The sequence below is a fragment of the Chaetodon auriga genome, chromosome 23 (assembly GCF_051107435.1).
Source record: "Chaetodon auriga isolate fChaAug3 chromosome 23, fChaAug3.hap1, whole genome shotgun sequence".
Taxonomy (NCBI): domain Eukaryota; kingdom Metazoa; phylum Chordata; class Actinopteri; order Chaetodontiformes; family Chaetodontidae; genus Chaetodon; species Chaetodon auriga.
In genome coordinates this window covers 8,655,948-8,677,268 of record NC_135096.1, presented here as the reverse complement: position 1 = coordinate 8,677,268, position 21,321 = coordinate 8,655,948, and the positions used below count along the sequence as shown (strand labels likewise).

Sequence of the window (21,321 nt, the reverse complement as noted above, 5' to 3'; positions counted from 1 at the left end):
CTGCAGAGACTTCTGTCAGCAGAGCCTTCACAGCAGTGAGCTCTGCAAACTAGGATATCTTATGAAACATTTTGGAAGTCAAGAAAATGAATCTTTTTGTGTGTTTTGCCTCTGTGTCTCCATGTTCTTTGCCTAAAACCTAGAAATTTTCCAAGAATTTAAACAAGACGTGATTTGTCAGGTTTTTTTTTTTTCAAGAGAAAAGCTGAACTGTCCTGAGTGTGTCACTGCAATCGAACAACAACAAAAATCAAACCTTTGGAGCTAATTAGTTATGACTGAACGTTAATGCTGCACCAAGAAAGCTAAACACGGCTGCCGACCAAAACATCAGCGAATCCTGCTGTGCCAGTGGTGACGCATCACTTACCTTTGTGTGTGCTGCTGCTGCTGCTGCGGGGTGGAAGTATCACAAAGCTGTGAGGAGTTTGGGACAGACGCTGAACAGCAGCTCTGGTGAGGGTTTGGCTTTTATCTGCAGGTGGGTGGAGCTGCATGAGCTGAGAGAGGAGAAGCACTGGATCTGTGCATGCATGTGAGAGACGGAGGGAGGAAAACAGAAAAGCGGATCAGTGCGAGAGAGAAACCACGACTGGAACTGCATGTTTGCAGCATTAGAAGACATTAGAGACGGGATCAAACTGAGGCAGAAAGAGGGAGCCCAATCAGCTGCGCAACTGTGGATCACAAGGAGGAAGATCCTCGTTTGACTTGGACCTCTCAGTGCATTCTTTGCATGCAGAGAGATTTAAGGGCAGGGTCTCACTTTGGTTTTGGCAGAGGTCAAGATCTAGCTGAGGGGAGAGGTTTTTGTGACTACCACAGCACACGCACAGTTGTTGGCAAAACAATCGAAGCACAAGGTCCATTTAGAAGCTGTTCTGGAGCTTTCGGTTGTTTTACACACTTGTCCTCAGGAGATGGAGGTTTCCCAGATGTCATGGATTTGTAGATGTTAAAAGACTATTAAAACATTAAGGACCCTGTCATTTCTCACAGATGCTCAGTATTAGAGTATTACTTGACTCTCTTCTGCCTTTATTTGGGCATTAAAAGAGGCAAGAATGAGACAAATCCCCTCGGTAGGATAATCAAAACCAAGAGCTGTAGCAGCAGCTCTGTGATGTGTTAATTGGCGCTAAAAGCTAACATCAGCAGTTTGGGCCTAGAACCCGACCAAGTGTGATAAAAGTTTTTAATTTAGGAAAGGGGTGTTTTTTTGTTCAAACAAGAAGAAAAATAAGCACTCCTATTGATTTCTTGCCTAACCTTTCATTGGTGGAAAACACTCAAATGGTACAAAAGATTATAACACACTGACCACATTTTACCCAGCGCTGCCATGCACGTACATGTGGCTCTGCCCTCTTCCCCAGAGCTCTTGGTGCAAAACGCTGAAAATATTTAGCTTTTGTCCAAATTCTTCACTGTGTGGAAGTAACAAGCAGAGACGGAGGGGAGAACATTCACACTCTGAACAGCTGGTTCACATTTGAGGAATTATTCCTTGTGTTTTTGTTTGTGTTGCTATATTTAACATGTTCTTCGCATGCAGGCATTGCTTATAAAGAAAACATTTTGGTTCACCCCTGACTGATTTTACTGACAGCTTCTTTGTGCTGACTTTTGCCGTGCTCGTCAAAGAAATCTGCAGTGCGAATAGTCACGACTTACTGGTCAGTTAACATGGACAGAAAAAGGCTTAATTGTACAAACAGTATTTCCCTTTATTCATATTCTGAGAGCCATCCATTCTCACCATCCCGAGGTCTTACCTTTCTATTTAATTAAGTCCAGAGCAACAAACAATGTTTCCAACATACACTAGAGAGAACAATAAGGAGTCAGCCGAATGGAAATACTGACCTCATACCTGTCTACATGCAGACTTCCTGTTCATGTCATTATTAAGCTGCAACTTAGATCTCAAGGCCAAGTTGCTGCGGCAAAGTGAAAAGCGCAGACAACCTTGGCAATGGCTCTTATTACTCCCCGTTTCCTATTCCTCAATCAACTTTCTTTCATCTTGGGACGAGCAACTCGCAGCCATGAGTAATTTGAACAGGTGGATGGACTGTTAGAATAGCGTGAGTTTGGTTTGTGTTTCGTATGTGTTGTTTGGTACGACTCCTGGAGGAGATCCACGTTATTTTCTCCAGTTTTTGATCTTACTTAGCCACGGGTATCCCTCTCAAAACTAAAAGCATACCCTGTCAAACTCACTTTTTCCTAATGTTGCAGCAGTTATGAAATGGCTTCCATGTGATTGACCGAAATTTGATTAATCCAGCCATCATAAATATAATTTGTTGGCGGGCATGGATTTCGAAAAATGCACTCCAAAACCAACAAAACACTGAAATGAAATGACGTGGGCACTCTTTTTATTTCTTTTCATGGCACCATGATCATTCAAGGACAATTGGAATATATTCTGTCCTCTAAATGTATTATTATTATTATTATAATAAACGAATGTCACTAAAGGTAAAATATGCGACACACATGCACACTGTGTAGATATTTCACTATTAAACAAAAACACCAAAAATACAAATGCAAGCTCACATTAGCACTAAAAGTACAGCTGAGACTGACGGGAACGCCATTAGTTTTGCTAAATTGTGGCTCTGTAGGAAAAATGAAGGGATCACCAAAGTTGTTTGTAATCGAATAGACATGAACATCTTCATTAAATTTCACAGTAATCCATCCAATACATGGTGAGATAAGCTGTTTCAGTCTGGACCGTGGTGGACTGACCCACATCGACATGCACACTAGCACGCCACTAATGTTCCTAAAATTGGTCGACATGGCTATCACAGCAACATGTTCAAGCATTTGACAAAAACCATATTTGGAGAAAAGCTGTCCAGCAAGCTGCCTCAAACCGTTTCAGAGTAAGTTTTTGACAAACTCTGTTTGCTCAGTGTGCATTTCTCACAGACAGACAAGACCCAGATGCAGGGGAAGGGAAGAAAAGTCGACAGTGTACCCTGGCGCCGGTTCTGTCGCCGCAGATCTGAGTACCACTCAGAGCTTCTGTTCAGATCACCTGACTTTTTTCCATTTAGCAGAGCCACAGCTGTCGATTTTGGCCGTCGATCGGACCCGTCTGTGAGAACATCTCATAAAGTCACCTAACGACTCAGAAAAATGCAGACCTTCTCCTTCCTCCTCTTAGTTATTTGGTAGAGAAAGGGCTCAGGAAAGAATTCAGCATTGCAAAGAGGAGGGGAAATAGGATCAGCTGAGAAAAATGTTAAAGCTTGTCAATTAAAGTTTTGTGCTGATACACTGTGGTTGAAATTTGGGTGCAGGCATTTCATTATATATCTCTGGAAAAGTGTTAGAATTCAGACTGGAGCCAATGACCCATTTCACAAGCATGGCAATTACAATCTTAAGATCAGTCGGGTTCTGCAAAATGTGACCACTGACTTGGCAAATGTGTCTCAAAAGAAAAATGAGGATGAGTTTTTCTTTTTTGGAATTTCAGTGAGTTGACTCGTCGCAGCTCCTTCCAGCGTCTCATTTCTACTCTTCACACATGATGTCAATGTAGTTTTTCTTTTCTTTCTCGATCTTCAAAACATTTTGACTGTGTTTATCGGCTTTAACGCCCGCTGCAAACTTTAGCATGCGCTGCGGTTACTTCCAAGGCCAAGGAGCGTTTGATTCAAGACGAGACCATCCACTGTGCAGTATTTCCTCACTTCGAAATGAGTCAAATTAAAACAATAAAGAGTCAGCCAGAGGTTGACGTTTTCAACCAACTCTTTGAGCGAACATTAACTGAAAGAGGTAAGTAGCTATAACATCTGCAAGCAACAGTGATTGCAGCCTTGAGTCTAGCTTTTGTCTTCCTGTGAAATCAAAGACCCATTGTTTTAAGTCTTACTTTAAGTGGTAAATCTGCCACCTTTACCATTGTAAAACGGAAAATTTGAAGTCTTTGCACAGACCACATGTAAAAACAGTCCATTATGACTTAGAAGTGTCTGTCAGTTAGCACAAAGAAGCATTATTTCATGTATTCCTCTGCTTGCTCAAACGCAAAAGGCGTATATCCTCAGAGTGGCACAGAGTCAGAGGTACATCTGAGAACACAGCAAAAATGTATCTACACTGTAGCTGTGAGCCCTCATCCATCATGCAGGCCCTCACTACGATTAACCCCAAAGCCTTGCGGAGAGATTTATGAGCTTTCACTGGGTTCCCTGCCTTGCCAGCACAAGACTTTTTAAATGTTCATACATCAAGCTTATGTAGAGGGATTTCCTTTTTTCACCTCTGTTTGGTAGCTTGTGGAAACCTGACATCTTCCCTACAAACCATTTTCTAGCTCAGGTTAAAATAAAAGTCTCCCAGGTTTGGACACATGTGCGGCCCACTGTACATGCACTGATTTGTAAATGGCTAACAGAGCTCTGTTTAACATTCTGGATCTGTTTTTCGTCCTTTGTGGGGTACACTTTTAAGATTTTGGCCCCAAATCACTTAAGTCATCAGCAGATGCAGGTCCTGACTGTAGTTACATGATGTCATTACATGAAATGATGTAAACTAAATAGCAGTTACAGCTGCGGGGCAAGACGGCTAATGGTCCTAATGTGATGAGGCAGAACTGTGCATACGTTCTCAGTCAGAACATAAATATGGTGAGCAAAGTAAAGGTTGTATCAGTCAACAGTGTCTGCACTACTTCCTCACAGAAACAAGCAATTCCTTTTGGAACCAGTAACTAATGGGATGACGATATGTTTGCTCTCTCATGACCACCTCTGAATTTTTCTGTCTGGCTGTTAATCCGGTCGTCTCAGAGCTCGCTTTGAGCCGGCGCTGCAGCTCGAATGTTCCTCTCCAATTTTGGTGGACGGTTTGAGAGTTTGGCAGAGTGACAGCAAGCCCAGAGCAACCGGATACAAAAGGTTCTGGAGATGACAGATTGTCTTCATCCCTTCATTAAAGTCAGCAGACTGTGTGAAAAGCACAGGGCCTGGCAAAGACTTTTCGAAAGAAAATCATTTGGCTCTCTCTCCCTCAGCGCTCTTGACTGTGTTTTACTCTAACTGGCACAAGTGAGTGACAGACAGTAGTGGTGTGAAATCATGAGACGGCTTAATTGGCTGAAAAAGCTACAGCCATGCCGGCGGCTCTGTGAGGCTGCACAGGCATAACTGTGCTTTGAGCCAAATGCCAAAGGAAACATGCCCACAGTGATAATGTCATGTAATGTAATGACAGCGAGCCAGCATGCACAACACCAGGACCCTGAAACCGAAACAGCTGATCGTGACTTCTATTATTTACACCTGCGCTGTTCCTGCTGACATGTCATAATATCTAGCCCTTTGCGCTTGAAATACAGAAATGTATCATTCACTGATGTGGTTTTAGCCTCAGCTATGTGCTTTGAGTTAACAGAACATCATCAATAATAAAAAAAAAGCCAGAGTTCAGAGACAGTGTTACAGCTGTTTCACTATATTTCCAAGAACATTAAATCATAAGAAATCTGTTTTTGATGAACGAATGCTACACATGTGCTGTAAGATTAAAATGTATTTGATGGCACAGTAATACACTAAAGAATTGAGTTAAAAGAACTCTACAGCACTGTAGTCACTCTAATGCTTCACCTTCGTTTTTAGATCAAAACTACAAGATACAGTTGTATGGAAGCGTTTAAGAGCACTTTAACACAATCTAAGATGTCCATCTTCAACTGAGTTTGTACGTGCACACAATGCTAACTCGTGCCTCTGTAGCTCTAATTTCCAGTGTATGGTAAGCTTTTTGAGAAAATAAAGAACCCTCACAAATGCCAAACCTGTGCTTTTAAAACATCAGTTCCTCAGAAAGTCAAATATTATCATTAGCATTCACAGTGAGTAAGGTTTTCACTGCAGTACGCTACGCTGGACAGCTCATTAAAATACGTAAGAGTAGTCGGGCCACTGAAGGTTGGAAAAGCAACAGAATGGCATTTATTCGTTTTGTCACCGTGTGTTTTCCTTCGGTGCAGTCAGACCAGTTACAGAGCAAACCAGTTTCACGTGATATCACAGGAAAAGCATCATTAGCCGCTAACCGCCTTCACCAACATTTCCCGTGGTCATTAAGTCCGTGGTGAAAACAGAAAAAGCAGGGTTGTACCAGGGCAAATCACCTCCAGCCTGTGCTGTGAGCCCCCGTTCCTGCTTTGTCTGCGTCGCTATACTGGAAATATGTCAACGTGTGGAACGAGTACAGGTCCCAGTGTGGATGTTTTCCCAAGTATGATGATCTCCATAAAGTTTGGGGGACATGCAAGAGCATGTGCGAAACTCAATGGCAAATTACATGTGAATTTGCTGTTTCACGTGATTTTCCAGCATGTTTTGGAGCTGAGCACACCTGCCAGCCAAAAAGCCTCTATAAATAAATCCAACTGCACTACGCTGTAATTAGACATTTCTAAAGAAAAGAAAATGCTTAGCTTTACATAATTTGTAGGTATTTAAAATTACAGAATTTCATTGATTTGTCAGTGATGTAATTCTATTGGAGAGGACGACATTATACAGTAAATTAATAGTCTGTACTGCCTTAATAAATGTAATCACAGGATAAGGACTATTTGTTCTAACAGAGTTGCTTTTTTGCCTAAATACCAATGATTTATAACAAGTTTCAGACTAAATATCTAACTTTGTCAGAACTTTCAAAAGAGTTTGGACTTGTAATCTTTCCTCTCATGTTTTAGAATAAAACGGGACATTCATGGTCTCTAATAATATCCAAACTGAAGATGAAACTCTGACCGCTATCTTTTTAACGGCATATGCTGTTTTATTATTCTATGATTATTATTCTATTCTAATTATTCTACTTCCCCCACTTTCATCCACATTATGTCAACTGTGTTGTCATCTGACTCTGAGCGCATGCTTCACCGGCCTTGGGCATGAAGGTATTCTCTGTCTGTCTTGATTACTGCATGCACATGAGAGAATACCACAGCTTTGGGAGAGACTCCCTCTCAAATGTTTTATTTATTTGTCTGAGAGTTTGAGCCAAACGCTTTGGTCTGCATTTCATTCCTCTGCTGCCCTTGGAACGGGGGCCAGATACGTGTGGACTGGAAACCCCCGGTGTGTGATGGTGGGAACTAAATTAATCAATTTTAGGTGGATCCAAAAAAACGAAAGAGCTTGCTCACAGCTTGAAAAGCTGCTGAGTCATTGCCTGTTCATCTGGTCTGCAGTCTGGCCAAAGTCTGGGCACAAAAGTTTGAGTTCGCCCTTAAAGTGAAGCTTGTTTAAACATTTTTCCCCTTCTTCTCTGAAAGAGGCAGCATTTGGACTCGTGGAGACACGAATGTCATACCAGTCTATATATTTGTGAATACAGGGACACATCTCAGCCTGCTGAGGCAGAAAGTCCAACATCAATCATTCATTTCCCTCTGTGTCAGGTTTGGGTCATCTTTGCATCCAGTTTTTCAGACAGACATGTTGGGGGCCCTTGTTGAGTTCCTCATGTGAATGCTGTTTGACTGAGACCCTCCCAGCAGCCCGCACTGTGAATCCGAGCCTGTGTCTTGCTACACGTCCACTGATTGGCTGGAGGTGCGCTGCAACCTCACTCAGCAGGTTCAGCGATGCTAATGTTGCTCTGAAGGCTCAAGCTAAATGTTTTTTCAAATGGCTAGGTTGGCAAGGTGCACAAGAAACCCCGGGGAAATATTTACTAAATAAATAAATACAACAAAATTTAAAGTGGATTTAAAATGCAAAAGGAAATGAGCTTTATTCTACTGTATACGATGGCGTGGGTTCATATTTAACGTGCATTAATCTTAGAAATTTGCCAGCAGCAGACCAGAAAGTATTCCGTATTAAATGTTTCAATACAAAGATGTGATTCTTTCACTCTCATACCCGTTTTTCTTCTGCCATGCAATTATAAAAGGATCCAGACGGCATGAAACAGAACACAAACATGAGTTTAATAGCAGCTCCGTTGGGAGTATTAGCAGCGCAGCGCAGTGTGGACTCAGGAATTAGCCTGCAACAAGAAGTCATGTCCAGGGGATCGAATAAATGTTTGCCTTGAACACTGCACAAGCGCTGACCTCTTCATTCTCACACTCAAATAAACTTAATATGGCTAAAAATAAGACTGATTAATACATGTTACAAGCATGTTTGTCTCATACAGGCTTTGCCTCATTGAACATACATTCTGGTTGAGGGTGCATGTCTCCAAAATGAAAAACTTCAAGGAAAGCCAGTCTGGCCCTGTTTCTATTTCACTACAACACAGAAACGTACCACACATTGTTCTGCGGACCATGAAGCAACACCAGCGCGGCTTTCCTGTCCAGTTTGCCACAAACAAAACAAGCCACTGTATAACCTGCAAGTACTTCACAAATCACCAAAGCTCCAGTACCAGCTGCCTGTGAAGAACGTGTGATCTAGATGTCACTGTGCCTCGTCACCTTACAGTAAGGCTAATTCACCAGCTTTCGTTCCAGTAAACCGATTCTTCTGACTCACTTCACAGTGCTGTGTTTGATTTTCCAATGCGAACAAGCTCGTGTTGGTTCTCTGGAGTCGTCTGTCTGACATTCATGCTGCTGGAAGCAAAGGTATGAAAATTAATAGCCTGAAAAACTAGACAATGAGCCAAAATCTTGTCTCTTGTGCATGAATCGTGACTCTTGGAGCTGTCCAGACTAATTAAGGGATCAGTTTCACACAAATGATGGATTCCCTTTCTTCTACTTATTCTGTAGGTCATGCTGGAGTGGGTCGGTGAGAATTTACAGCCACCTCCTCCATGGGCAATTTGCAGCGCACATCACAGGCTTTGAAGTATGAAGAGCACCAAACCACAGGTATTTTCAGCTCCATGTTGTGAAACAGTTGAAAGTATCATTAGGGCGTTTTGTCATGTGTTTTCAGGAACATTTGTCAAGTGTGGGTGCATGATGTTGAGCAGAAATACTTTCTTGTGCACGTGACTGAGGCAAAAAAGCCAAATTCCTTCCTGCTTGTGTGTCAGATGAAGCCACAAATCCCTGTTTTATTTCTGCACTTGGCAAAATATTTGCATTAATATCTTGAAAACAGGCTCACTTTTACGCCTCGCCAACCAGACCAGGGCGCTGCGATCCCAGATTCTGTCTCTTACGGGTTCAAACGCACACACTCAGATGTAATACAGAGACATTCACACACACATACTCAAATTCTGCTTCCATCCAAAGCCTCTCAGACACCATTAAGACAAACAGGCTGCAGCCATAAAACCAAAGCCACTGTGCTCTTTATGGGGTGCAACGTAAAACACAGATGCAGGTAAAAAACATGAGTTTATGCACATGTGTTTGCATCCAGGAACAGCAAAACTGAGCTGGCCAGAAGCAGCAGAGGGTGAAGCAGACAGTGCAAACAATTCCCAGCATTCCTCTGAGGAGCAGAGCAAACTGACCCCGGCCTTCTTTTGCCACACAGGCTGAGATGCTGATGCCCGATTGTGGATCAGGGCTGAGATGGCCTCCAGTGAGGAAGCTATCAGTTAGCTAACAGTATTTGGGGCTCAATGAATATTCTGTATAAATGCATATATTTGCTCGTATCTTTTACTTTAACTTGTCACGTTTTTAACATATCTGTGATTTGCTGAGATGCAATGCCAACGTTTTATTCTGGCAGCTGAGCTGAATTACTGAAGCCGCTCTTTGTCATTTAAACTTTTGGAAATTTGTAAAACTTTTAATCTTTTCTGGAACTGACTGACTTTCCTACGTTTAGCAACAGGTCAGTGTGGTTGGTCGGTGTGTAATAAGAGTTGTTGATATTTAAGGGGCATTAAATTCTCACCGGACACCAAACGCCCAGTAAATACAAAAGAATCCCAAAAGTATCCCGAAAGGTTACCCTGACATTTCACTGTTTTCTATTATCCTGCCAAATGACTTCCAGAAATGGAGACAGCTGACGTCAGCCACCTCTGGGAGACTTTATCAACTCCATCAGTGCTGATGTATTAATCTCAACCTGCCTCACGTCATATTGATGTGGAAGGGGATTCTGGCCTTTTCAGCGCTGTGTCAAAGACCAGGAATAAAGATGAGACTGTGAGAGGAAGACAGAGTCAAAACAGAGACAGAAGGATAATAAGAACGTAGCCAGACCAGAAAAAGAAAGGCAGAAGACTACTGTTGGTCTTCGCAGTGGGTCTGTGCCTCCTCAGCGGCTCGGCCCTGGACCCTGTTTGTCCTGCTTCGACGGCCTGAGCGCTTCCTCTCTTCACTTGCCAGGAGGACAGGTTTTTACTGGCTCCAACTTGTCACATGTGGAGACATTACACACAGACTGTGTTGACGGAGAGAAGTCGCTGCCTGAGAAGCCGTGATGGAGGTCTGTCAACGTTTACGGACGCTAAATCCAAAGTTTGTTTCACAAGTTCCTCTGCTGAAATGAAGTTTGATAGTCCAGAAATAGAGTGCAAAACAACACTTCAGCTTGAAAAAATATAGTCAGCATCAGACAGAAGACATCTAATGTGTTTTTTCTATGTGCATACAAACATTTTCTGATATATCTTGTTGAAATAGACTCTTAGTAATATATGTAGTCCTCATTAATCAAAACAACAGTTTCATGGTGCAGGTCTTCTTGGGGCTGACATGCAATAAAGGTCTAAACCAGAACATAAAAAGCCAAACTTCACGAATCAGAAATTTGACATATTTCTTTTCATTTCCAGTAAAAATGTCAGAGTGCAACATCTGACATACATTTCAACAGTCTCTACATTTGATGGCTTCGATGATGGGACACGCCATGAGACAGACATGATCTAATACGTCTGGCATGGGTTGCGCCGGACAGCAGATTCAAGTAATCCTGTGTGTGAGAACTCGTGCTCAGCTGATTGAAGTGAACTTGAGTTTGTTACGTGAGATTCAGCAGGCAGAGGGACTAATTGACAACAGGTGTGTGTGGAGGCAGTTGGCTTCCTTTTTAGGGCTACTGGTATTTACAGGGTGTTTCACATGAGCAGTGCTGGCCTGCTGTGGGCATCGAGGCGTCTGTCAGGGTACAGTATGCGCCTCATTCAGACCACCAAAGATGATGGCATGTTATTGCAGACGTCCTCCACCAATAGAGCTGCTGTGATGAGACACAGGCACAGAGGGTCAGTGAAAGGTCTTTGGAGGGATACTGTCACTCTTGCATGAACAGTTCTGAGATTTAGGGGAAACTGTGACATGTAGAAGAGAAGATCAATACCAGCAGCTGAGTGTGGTATCAATTCACTCATCTAAGTCATTTTCCAACACGCCAAACTATTCTTCTGAGATTAAATGGATTTGGAAAAAGTTTCCAGAAACCATTTTTGCATTTGTGATGAGTCCGTCTGCTCCATCCTGGTCACTGCTGTCTCTACCTCTGTCCTGTAAAAGCCTCGACATCCAAAGATACTTGTAGATAAGAAGTCAGTGGTCAGTGAAGCTTTAAAACCATTTTTCTACGGACATTTCTCGATTGGGAGAGTGACTTCACTGGAATAAACATCTGATCTCCAATATCTGCCTTCCTTTGACTTCTCACAGAACCGACAACCCATGGTATAATCCTGTGGTGAATGAGCTCTTTAATGCGGTGATAATACAGGACGCTGCCTTCCCTTGTTGAGGGGATGCTTGTTTTTGGGGCTTGAATTGAGCTGAAGATTTTCTTCTTCTCACGTTCTCCCTCTCCACAAACTGCCCGTGCATACGCAGGCATTGTCCAAGTGTTTAGTCTGCTGCATTTCATTTTTCAGTTTGCCTTCCGAAACATCTACAGGACACCCTTCCTTCCTGTCTTCTCTTTTCCTGGTGGATTCCAGCCAATGGAGCTAAACACATGCAGTAAAAAGCGCCAGTGTGGCTCTGTGTTTACTGATTCTGTATGCTGAAAAGATTTATCACACATTTAATAAGCTGCTTCGAGTTGTGGATCTTTTTGCACTCTTACTAATGTTCTTTCATGGCAATCATATTATTTAGAGACCATGTGGTTCAGACCCTTCACTGCAATGATGAAGCCAAAGCTCCTTCATGTCTGCGGTCATCTTTACCGCTTCAAAAACCACATTAAAGAGGTGTACCCTCTCGTGAAGTGCTCTCTCTTGGTTTAGGATTTGAGTGCAACTGGCCCAAGAACTGAGTGGTAGGATTCACATTTTGCCTCCACACTGAGATTTGGATGCTTTTAGTCAGCGCAAACGTGGTCCGGCCTTGCCAGACTTGGCACGGCTGCTCACCCATGTGTCACAGGCCTCACCACCTCTGGTCTCAGCCCTCGCTCTCACTAATATACTTTTACAGGGTTTTCCTGGGGAGGGAACCGGGGCCGTCTGTGTCCAAGCCAAACAGAGAAGTGTTACAGGAGAGGAGAGATGGTTCAGGACGAAACGCCAACAGCCTGATGCTCAGTAGCTTTGTCACATCAAAGACGCTCTCTAACCTTGGCACTGACAGATGCTCGGACTTCATGCTATTTTTTTTTGTTGCAGGATTTGTGGCTTCTGATACACACAGTCCACCCAGATATGTATCTATACACACTGCATTCTCTGCCTCACGACCAGAGCCAAGAAAAATCTGACTTCTACAGAGTAAATACCAGAACAAAAACAAGCTAAGTGCTTTTGAAAAGTTATATTAAGACAAGCATTAAGTGCTGTGCTTTGTTAGAATTCTGTGTGGGATATAAAGCACAATAAGTACATTATCTGTGCATGCTTTTCTCTGTTCATCCTCCATCATACATTTCTGTCAAATTATCAATTAATCAACTGTACTTGTCAATGCACATAGGTCATTTACAACAAGCAGTACTCTTTAACAACTTAATGTTTTGAGGAAAAAACTTATTTTGTAAAGTAACTAAAGCCGTCAAATAATAAGAGAAGTACAAAGCAATAAAGCAGCATGAAAAGAAAATACTCAAGAGCGTCACATTTCTGTCCAGTAAATGAACCTCTTCACATTTCACCACTGAACAAAATATGTCTTCAAACCAGCAATTGACATGAAGAGATTAGAGCACATTCCTCTACTTTCCCCCAAAATTTAGCTTGATGTGAGGGTGTTTAAAAAGTCACACTTATCTGAGCGTCTGCAGCACTGTGCCACATGTGGCTCTGCTTTCTGTCCTGATCCTGAAATGTATAAAAAACATAATCCTCACTCATCAGAACTATTACAACGTGGAAAAATCTAAATACTTATAAATGGGAAGGTCAGAGGTCAAGAAGACTTTTTTCCCTTCAGGGCAATGGTGTGCAGCAGAGGGTTATGGTCCCCAGAACTGCCCCCTAGTGGTAGTTCAACCTTAATGCACCCATGCTGCAAGAGCACAATCGGATTTAATTATTTGCCTTTAATATACTAAACTACATGATAACATAATGAGGCTACTGATGCAATGAAACAGCGGCTTATTTTGAAAAGATTACATTTTCATAAGTTCCCAAATACAGGGAGACGCTTATCCAGCCAGAAGGCAAAAGGCATGAGCAATTTGTATATAATCCATGACCCACAATTCCTTGGGCCAGGATCCGGGCTGTCTGCTTGGACTCCTTCCGTAAACAAGATCTGATTTCTGAAATTGACGTATTTGAGGTAACATTCCCATGCCGCGATTCTAAAAAGCAGTTCAGGGTTCCAGGTTTGGCAAAAACAAGCAGCGAAACTCGGAGGAACGCTGAGCCACAGAGAAGAAAACAGGAATAAAGCAGGAATAACAAGGAAAAAAAAACTATGCAGCCAAAACTAAACCCATTCTAGAATAAACTCGATGCTCACGGTTAGTTTTCTGGAGAGGTAAGTTGACTTTATTGATACTAGATTATTAAAATTAATGGCAGGATATGGCTCCGTGATTCCGCGCCCTGTGCTTGTATTACTTTGGTCTTGGCCGAGTCGTTGGACTTGACCATCAGACAACTATCTCACCAATCAGGGACATGCATGTGCATAGCTGTGAGGGGAAAAAGGGAAATCCCTCGTCAGGTTCTGGGGATTACAGTCAGACTGAAAATGAGCCTCCCAGATTGCAGGAAAAGTCAAGGATCAAGACCCAAGGTGGAAAAACATCACAGAAGGTTCCCTGTTAAGATAGATGTTACTCCGGTTGTCAAGACTATGCGAAGCAAATCCTGGAAAATGACAGACAAATCTGACCGTCAGTTCAAACTTAATTTGTAATCTAAGAAGGTGCCTCCAAACATTCCAGCTGTCAGCACAATTTTTCCCACTGCTGCCTCACAGAGAGCGAGCGTGGGGTGTTTTTCTCCTTCTTCCCCCGCTCAGACCGATTGATTGGGAGTTAATGTAAGATTAACAACGTTACACCCAAATTGCCGCTCGGGCTGTCCAAGAATTACTGGAGTGAAACTGCAGTGATTCAGCAGTGCCATTTCCAGCTGTGACAGTGAAGGAGAGAGATGAGGTGTGATAAAATGTCTGCTGGCTCCGACAGAAACTGGGTTCAGCTTTGGAAATCCTAATCGCACAGAAATCAAAGAACCAATCTACATTTTCACGACTAATCTGCAGAAAAAACATCAATAAACGTGTTTAAGAGAACCATTTGTGACTCCAGGGGTTCATTAGTAGAAACAGCATGAAGGAATCAAATTCCTTTTCAACCACAAATCAAACACAACACTGACCTGAGTCGTCATGAGGGTTTGGACTACACCTTTTCCAGCTTCTCCCCTCTGGGAGGCGCTACAGATCACTGAACGCCCAAAACAACACGACACAAACACAGTTTCTTCCCATAAGACGTCACTCTGATGAACCGTTAACCATTCAGTGTCACTAACCCTCTGACACAAAACATCCACTGCCTGACTGAGCATTTATCATCCATTAATGTAGTTTTTTTTTTACATGTACATCCATCACTCACTCACATTAATACCTGCACACTGTAGATTTCATTGTTCATTGTTTTTTGCCTCATCATTCTTTGTATTGTTTTATACTTTTGCACTACTTAACTTCAAAGCATCAGGAACCAATGAAAAGTCAGATGTGACAATAGCGTGTTGATTTTTCATTTTTATTAAAAACAAAAAACAATCAATGATTAAAAAAAATAGCATGCTAAAATACAGAATGAAGAAAAAAATGAGACACTTCACTGAAAGATACAAATGCCAACCTCATGGTGGCGCTACAAGAACAGTCAGAGCAGTTAGGACTCATCCTCTAGGAATTATCTATGGCAGTACAAAGTTTGGCATCAATCCATTGAATAGTTGAGATATTTCAGCCTGGACCACCACTGCCACACCTACTGCAATCCATCTCCAGCGTGTTCACCTCCTGTTGGCGATCCTCTTGGATCTCCTCAGTCCAGCGTTCGGGGCCTCCTCTCCAGCATCGTCTGCAGCTGCAGCAGCTTTCTGCCCAGTTTTCATTTGACTCTGATTTTTCGGTTGTGAAGCTGTGGTCGGTGCCGTTCCAGCAGCCTTTCTTGTCCGTCTCACGGCTTGTTCAGACTCTTGTGGATTGGTCTTCTCCTTGACTTTCTTCTGTGGCCCTCTGGCTGCTTTAACTGGTTTCGTCGGCTTCTCCGCCGCAGCTCCAGATTTCTGTTTTGGCTTCAGCGTTTCGCCTTTCACACTGGCCTGATTGTTTCCTTTACTGTCTGTGAGTTTACCCTTTGTTGATTTACTTTGGTTTGTTGCTGTGTCTTCCAGCTTTTCGGTAGATTTAACAGCCTTTTTTCTTTTTTTCCCTCGATGTTGGCTTTTAGTGGCTTGCAGTTCCTCTGAGGTATCCACTTTTTCTGCTTCCACTGGTGCTTTCTGGGCTTTGATCTGCATTTCAGGATCTTGAAAGGCTTCCTGTGAAAACATATTTATTCTTTAGAGTACAGTAAATCCTTTTTTGCACACTCAGCCAAGTGTGAAGAGCAAAAATGAAAGGCTATAACATGAAACCAAATCAGATTCTCACCTCGTCTTGCGTAAGTTTAGATTTCAGGTCGGTTAACTGGCTCATCATCCTCTGAATCTTATGCTGAAAACAGATGAAAGTAGTCAAATCACAAATCGACAACATGTCAACAATGTCAAATAAATTGGAAGCTCTTACCTGTTGACTGGCAATTTGTTTTTCAAGCTGCTTTCCCTCTTTAGCCTGCTGGTTCCTATGTTTTTGAGAAATCCATGGTAGTATTTTCCTGTACATTTTCCTTGGATATTAAAATGCTATGACACAGTGTCGATGGACAATTTTTCTTCAGCATTCGTGAGCTACACCCAGGAAACAATAAGAAATCGGTGTTGTGAAAAGGACAACAGGAAATTCTGGGGTTTCTTGCATAAAATGTTGCCGTCAGCTGTCAAGTTTCGTGTGATGGAGCTTTCCACAAGCGCCCGAACGCATCGCAACACAACCCTCCTTTCTGTTCAAAGTGATGTTGTAATTTGATGAAAATGAAAATTGAGCTCCACGGGAGTGTTTTTAGCATCTTCAAACAAGAGTCTGAAATTTTGTGAAATGTGAGTTTGTTCTGATAAGAAGCTCGATACCACTTTCATGTCTCTGCATTAAATATACGGCTACCACCAGCAGCCAGTTCAGCATACAAACTGGAAACAGGCACGACCCCCTCCAAGAAACCACATGTTTCTTTTCCTCTTTGGCTTTTGTGCAGATTAAAAAAGATTACGTGTTAATTAGTGAGCTTTACAAGTGCTGATCAGTGGGGTTTCATTACCTTTTGGACAGAGGCCGGCTCGTTGTTTCCCCGTGTGTCCACTCTTTATGGGGAATGGAATCGTGGAGCATTTTTGGAGGATAGCATGCTAGCTGTCATTATCATTGTTCATTTGTCATCTGTCAATTCATTCAGTGTCAGAAATGTCCAAACTCTGCACAAAAGAAACTGAACTGAATGCTAACAAACATTGCCGAAAGGAAACAAAAACAAAATAAATCTTATTGAATGTGTAGTGTTTTGTGTTTGCTCTGCAGTTCTTTTGACACCTACAGTAAAGAGCCAGCAGATGGCGCTCTTACCTTTGTAGATAACTTTACAGTTATGACAACATCCTGAATATTCATTATTCTTTGTGGCCTCTCACTGTGTAACAAATGCTGTAGCCTACGTAACTAATGAAACTTCAACTGCCCACCTAACATACCTCTGCATCTAGAAAAGTGAGAAAATGTCAAGGCTGCGTCACGTTTACTTGAATAAACACTGTCATGATGAAACAATGGCTCAAAATCTTACTTGCTCGCCACCATCTGAGAGAGCTCGACCCTCTTCTCTTCAATGACTCTTTGGATGTTGTCTTTTGTCACCATTGCCAGGAGAGACTCGGTGTCCAGGTCTGTCAGCTCGGTCAATGGCGAGGTCATTCTCAGGACCACCTTTACGAACTCAGCCAGCTCTTCACAGGATGGGAACTGGCAGAAAAACGCATTCATCAGGATGTGCAAGGAACCTGCACACAATGATTGGTGAATGTATTGTGTGTGTTCTGTTTCCAAAGCAGGCTCAGCCGGCTTGTGTTTGAAGCTGCGGATCCAATCTGCCTCCTAAACTTTGTTGGATGTCATCAGCTCCCAGTTTTGTTTGTGAATTTCCACTGTTATCCAACAGACTGTAAATGCCAGAGGAATGATCTCAAAGGATCCATCATCTTTTACTTCACATTTTTACCATCGTTACCTTGAAGGGGAAGACATTTTTTTGGAAAATACTGCTATTTCAGGGGCAATATAAAAAGCTGGTAAAAACGTCCGTACCAGACAGAGGCTTGAGAGTTATTGCGATGGTAAAAGGTCAGATGTGCCCTGGTATCAGTTAGAGAACTATACGGAATCATCAAGTGGCTGCTGTTGGAGGAAAACCTTTGAAGCCTTGAGTTTAGATTCAAAGAGACCCACCTTACTGACTCCAGCTGGTGCTTTCTCCCCGTCAGCAGACGCCAGCTCTGTGGCCACCTTTTTCCCCTTTAACAGCCTGTGCGCCTCTTCCAGGTCTCTCTGAGGACAGTCAGGATTTCCCATTGCATCAGCACACTGCCAGTTTCATAAAAACCTAAACAACGATTGCACTCTCAGTGCAACTAAAGAACATGATTGTAATGAGGCAACAGCGAGTGAGAAAGCCTTAACAACCTGGAGCTTTTTAACACGTTTCTCTTCATTGAGCTGTTCAATAAACTCCCAGTCACTTTGTGTCAGTTGATACCCCTTCATCCTCTTCAGCATTGAGTGAGGGTCATCTGATACGGAAATGCATTCTGAGCAGAATGAGAAATCAAACGAGGAAAACATTCAAGGGCAGCAAAAGCAACCAAGAGCTGCAAGATTCAGATAAAACTATTTTGCAATCAAACGGTAGCCTGACAAACACTGACATGTCACTTTCACAGTCATAAAAGCAGAAATCAACACAAGCAGCATGCAGCCTCATATGATCAGTCAACTAAAACAAGCAGACTGCACTGGGTACCTCTTTTTGTCTCCGGTGTGCTGACATCTGTTGTGCCTGCCTGTTGATAAAGGATGAGAGGACAACAGATCTGATTACACATCATGCCAACAGGATAAAGTTTGATAAACAGGAGCGGTGTGCACAACCTCTGCATATATCTCCATATTCATACAAACCTCATCCAGATCATCACTGGAAAAATCCAGCTTTCTGTTTACATTGATCAAAGGAGGAGTCCTGGGCAGCTGTTGACCCGATGGGATAAAATTCATTGCATTATCTGTTTCTCTCAGAATTTCAAAGTATCTGTCTGACATGTCTGAGCTACTTTGAAAACAACTATGCAAAATGCAGCAGGTCCACTGTGGAGTTTTCCTTCACACTGCTTTCTGCCTGAACAGGTGGGGTTGCTGTGTTTTAATCATTACTGCCACATTAGATTCACCTGTGGCTCAAAGTTGGCTGATTACCCCTTTTGACCACTAGATGGCGAGACTTCCTTTTTTTCTTTTGCAGCATTGGCCAACAGAATATACCTTCACTTAAAGTGAACAGTAAAATGCTACATTTTGGTTACTTGTTACAGTTTTACTGTTACTTTTACTGAATTCAAGGATCTAAATATTTATTCCACCACTGCAGATGGAATCACATTAACAGTGTTAGACATACGGAAGTGCACTGATACACTGAAGCAGCCTAACTGTTGTGCAGTCACCAGTTTGACATGGTTTTGTGTCATTTTCTTTCTCATAGTTGTGTCACAGGGTTTCACATATGCTAAGTTCTTTTGGAAACTATTCAGTCCTGCTTTAAGTGCACAAGGCAGACAGACAGACAGACAGGCAGGCAGGTGTGCGGACAGACAGGTGGACCCTGACACAAAATAGCCCACCTGTCTATCTTTAAACTGGGCTGCTGGTGTCACACTGCCAGAGCCACATGTTTGTGGAGCTCCAGGAACTCTAGAGGAGAGTGCTGAGTCGTAAATACCTCTGTTTTTAAACTGCCCGCTCCCATAATTGCGAGGGAGAAGAGGAAGGAGGAACGTGTGTGTCTGTGATAAACCGGTGCTTCATGACACTGGCTTGGCATCCCCAAAGTGGAAAACATGTGCATGGTTTTACATTGCAGGTAACAAATCATTCCTCAATAAAAAATCTAATTCAACATTACTGTTCTCATCTTCTTCATACCATCAATTCCTCTCTGGTGTAAGTGTCTCTTTCTACCATGTGTCTGTTTTTACACTGGGAGGAAATGAAGCAGGTGGTCCACTGTGACTTTAACAGCCATGTCCTGATAGATGAAGTAAAACATGTTTATTTTAAAGTCACTCATGCTCTTAGCCTTGTTGGCACAGGTTAAATTTGGTAAGTAAGATTTCTCCTGCTGTTGAAATGGCAAACATGGAGCTTAACTTTCATGAATTTACTTTCACATAAGCTGCAGTCATTGGGATGTCTGGCGAACTAGCTTAGGTACTGCAGTGACCAAGTGTTAGCCTATTTCTAAGGCTAACGACCCCATCATTTACTAAATATATTAGTTTTAGTACTTTCCTTTCCGTGTTGACCATCATACCACATGCTTTGAGAGCAAAAACCCCAAAAGACCCCAAATCACTTTTGCAGCACAGGCACTCGTACAAACACACTCAAATCCCACTTTCATTGACATCAAAAGCCTCCCAGACATCCTTCAGTCCATCACATACTCTTTCTGAAAGCCCATACGCTCATGCAGTGACACATAACAAATCCACAACAGCCATTGTGTCCTGGAAAAGCTCTCTGGTGCTGAGACAAGTGTCCCAAAAAGGCCATTTACAGCTGCTTTGACATGTAGCGTATTGAACCGGCCGTAAAGGGACTGATAAAACAGCTCCCCGGTGGCTGTGGATGAGGGGATTGGATGGAGAGTGTCCTGACTTACTGTGAGACTAATGGACAGTGGGATTGTGTCTTTCAGGAGTTTTTAGCCTGTTTACCCACAAGAAACAAAACAAAGTATGCAACAGTGGTTCCCAAAAACAAAGTCATGTGTCCAGTTCAACAAAGCTGATCTCTTTCCTTTATCTCACCTCTCAATGCACGGAGAGGTAAAATCATCTAGTGACTGATTAGAAAATTGCAAAGAAGGGAGAAAGGTCTCTCGCAGCCCCTCAGATTTATCTTGCGACCCCTTGTCGGGGTCCCAGCCTCAGGTCAGCAACCACTGATTTAGATTATGTAATTTGCTGGCTCTCAAAACTCCTCAGAGACGAAGCCTGTCGGATGGTTTAAAAGGAATTTAAAACAGCTGCTGTGACATTCTAGATCAAAAGTAGGAAGCAAAAGCTAATCAGACAAAGACAGACTCTCACCACAGGGTCCATTTCATAGCTTTTAGTTGTATCAATCATCTCTCTCTGCTCAAAGGTCAAGAATAAACTTTCAATTCATTTGCCTCTGGATCCATTTTGTATGGCCAAAAATGAGTCACAGAATAAATAACGTATTTGTACAGATTTTGGCACTTTATTTACTTTTATTTTATTTATTTATTTATTCCCCCCAACCTCCCCAGAGTAAACTGCCTGAATATGGCAGGGAACGAATAGAGCACCTGAACAGGATGTCAACATGTATGCGCTGCATGTCCGAATCATAAACACACCCACACCCGCTCACTAGTGATGAGAGATGGCTCGCTGGAAACTTCTAGGCCTGCACTTTCTGCCGTGCCGCGCTCAGAGCTGTCAGTGAGGTTAATTTTGTGATGTTTGCGATGAGTGACCAGTGTAAAGTTACGGCAT

General features: G+C 42.6%; 1 protein-coding gene across 1 annotated transcript in view; it reads right to left on the bottom strand.

Annotated features, from left to right (window-relative positions):
• Window positions 1–385: 385 nt before the first annotated feature.
• The window catches only part of ect2l (epithelial cell transforming 2 like), a 105,506-nt gene continuing 84,570 nt past the window's right edge, over window positions 386–21,321 (bottom strand). The window contains exons 24-28 of the mRNA XM_076723569.1: window positions 18,543–18,582; window positions 18,206–18,330; window positions 17,972–18,070; window positions 17,313–17,488; window positions 386–523 (exon numbers count right to left, since the gene is read on the bottom strand). The gene's annotated coding sequence lies outside the window, so the exon portion shown is untranslated. The remainder of the gene's footprint in view (window positions 524–17,312; window positions 17,489–17,971; window positions 18,071–18,205; window positions 18,331–18,542; window positions 18,583–21,321) is intronic.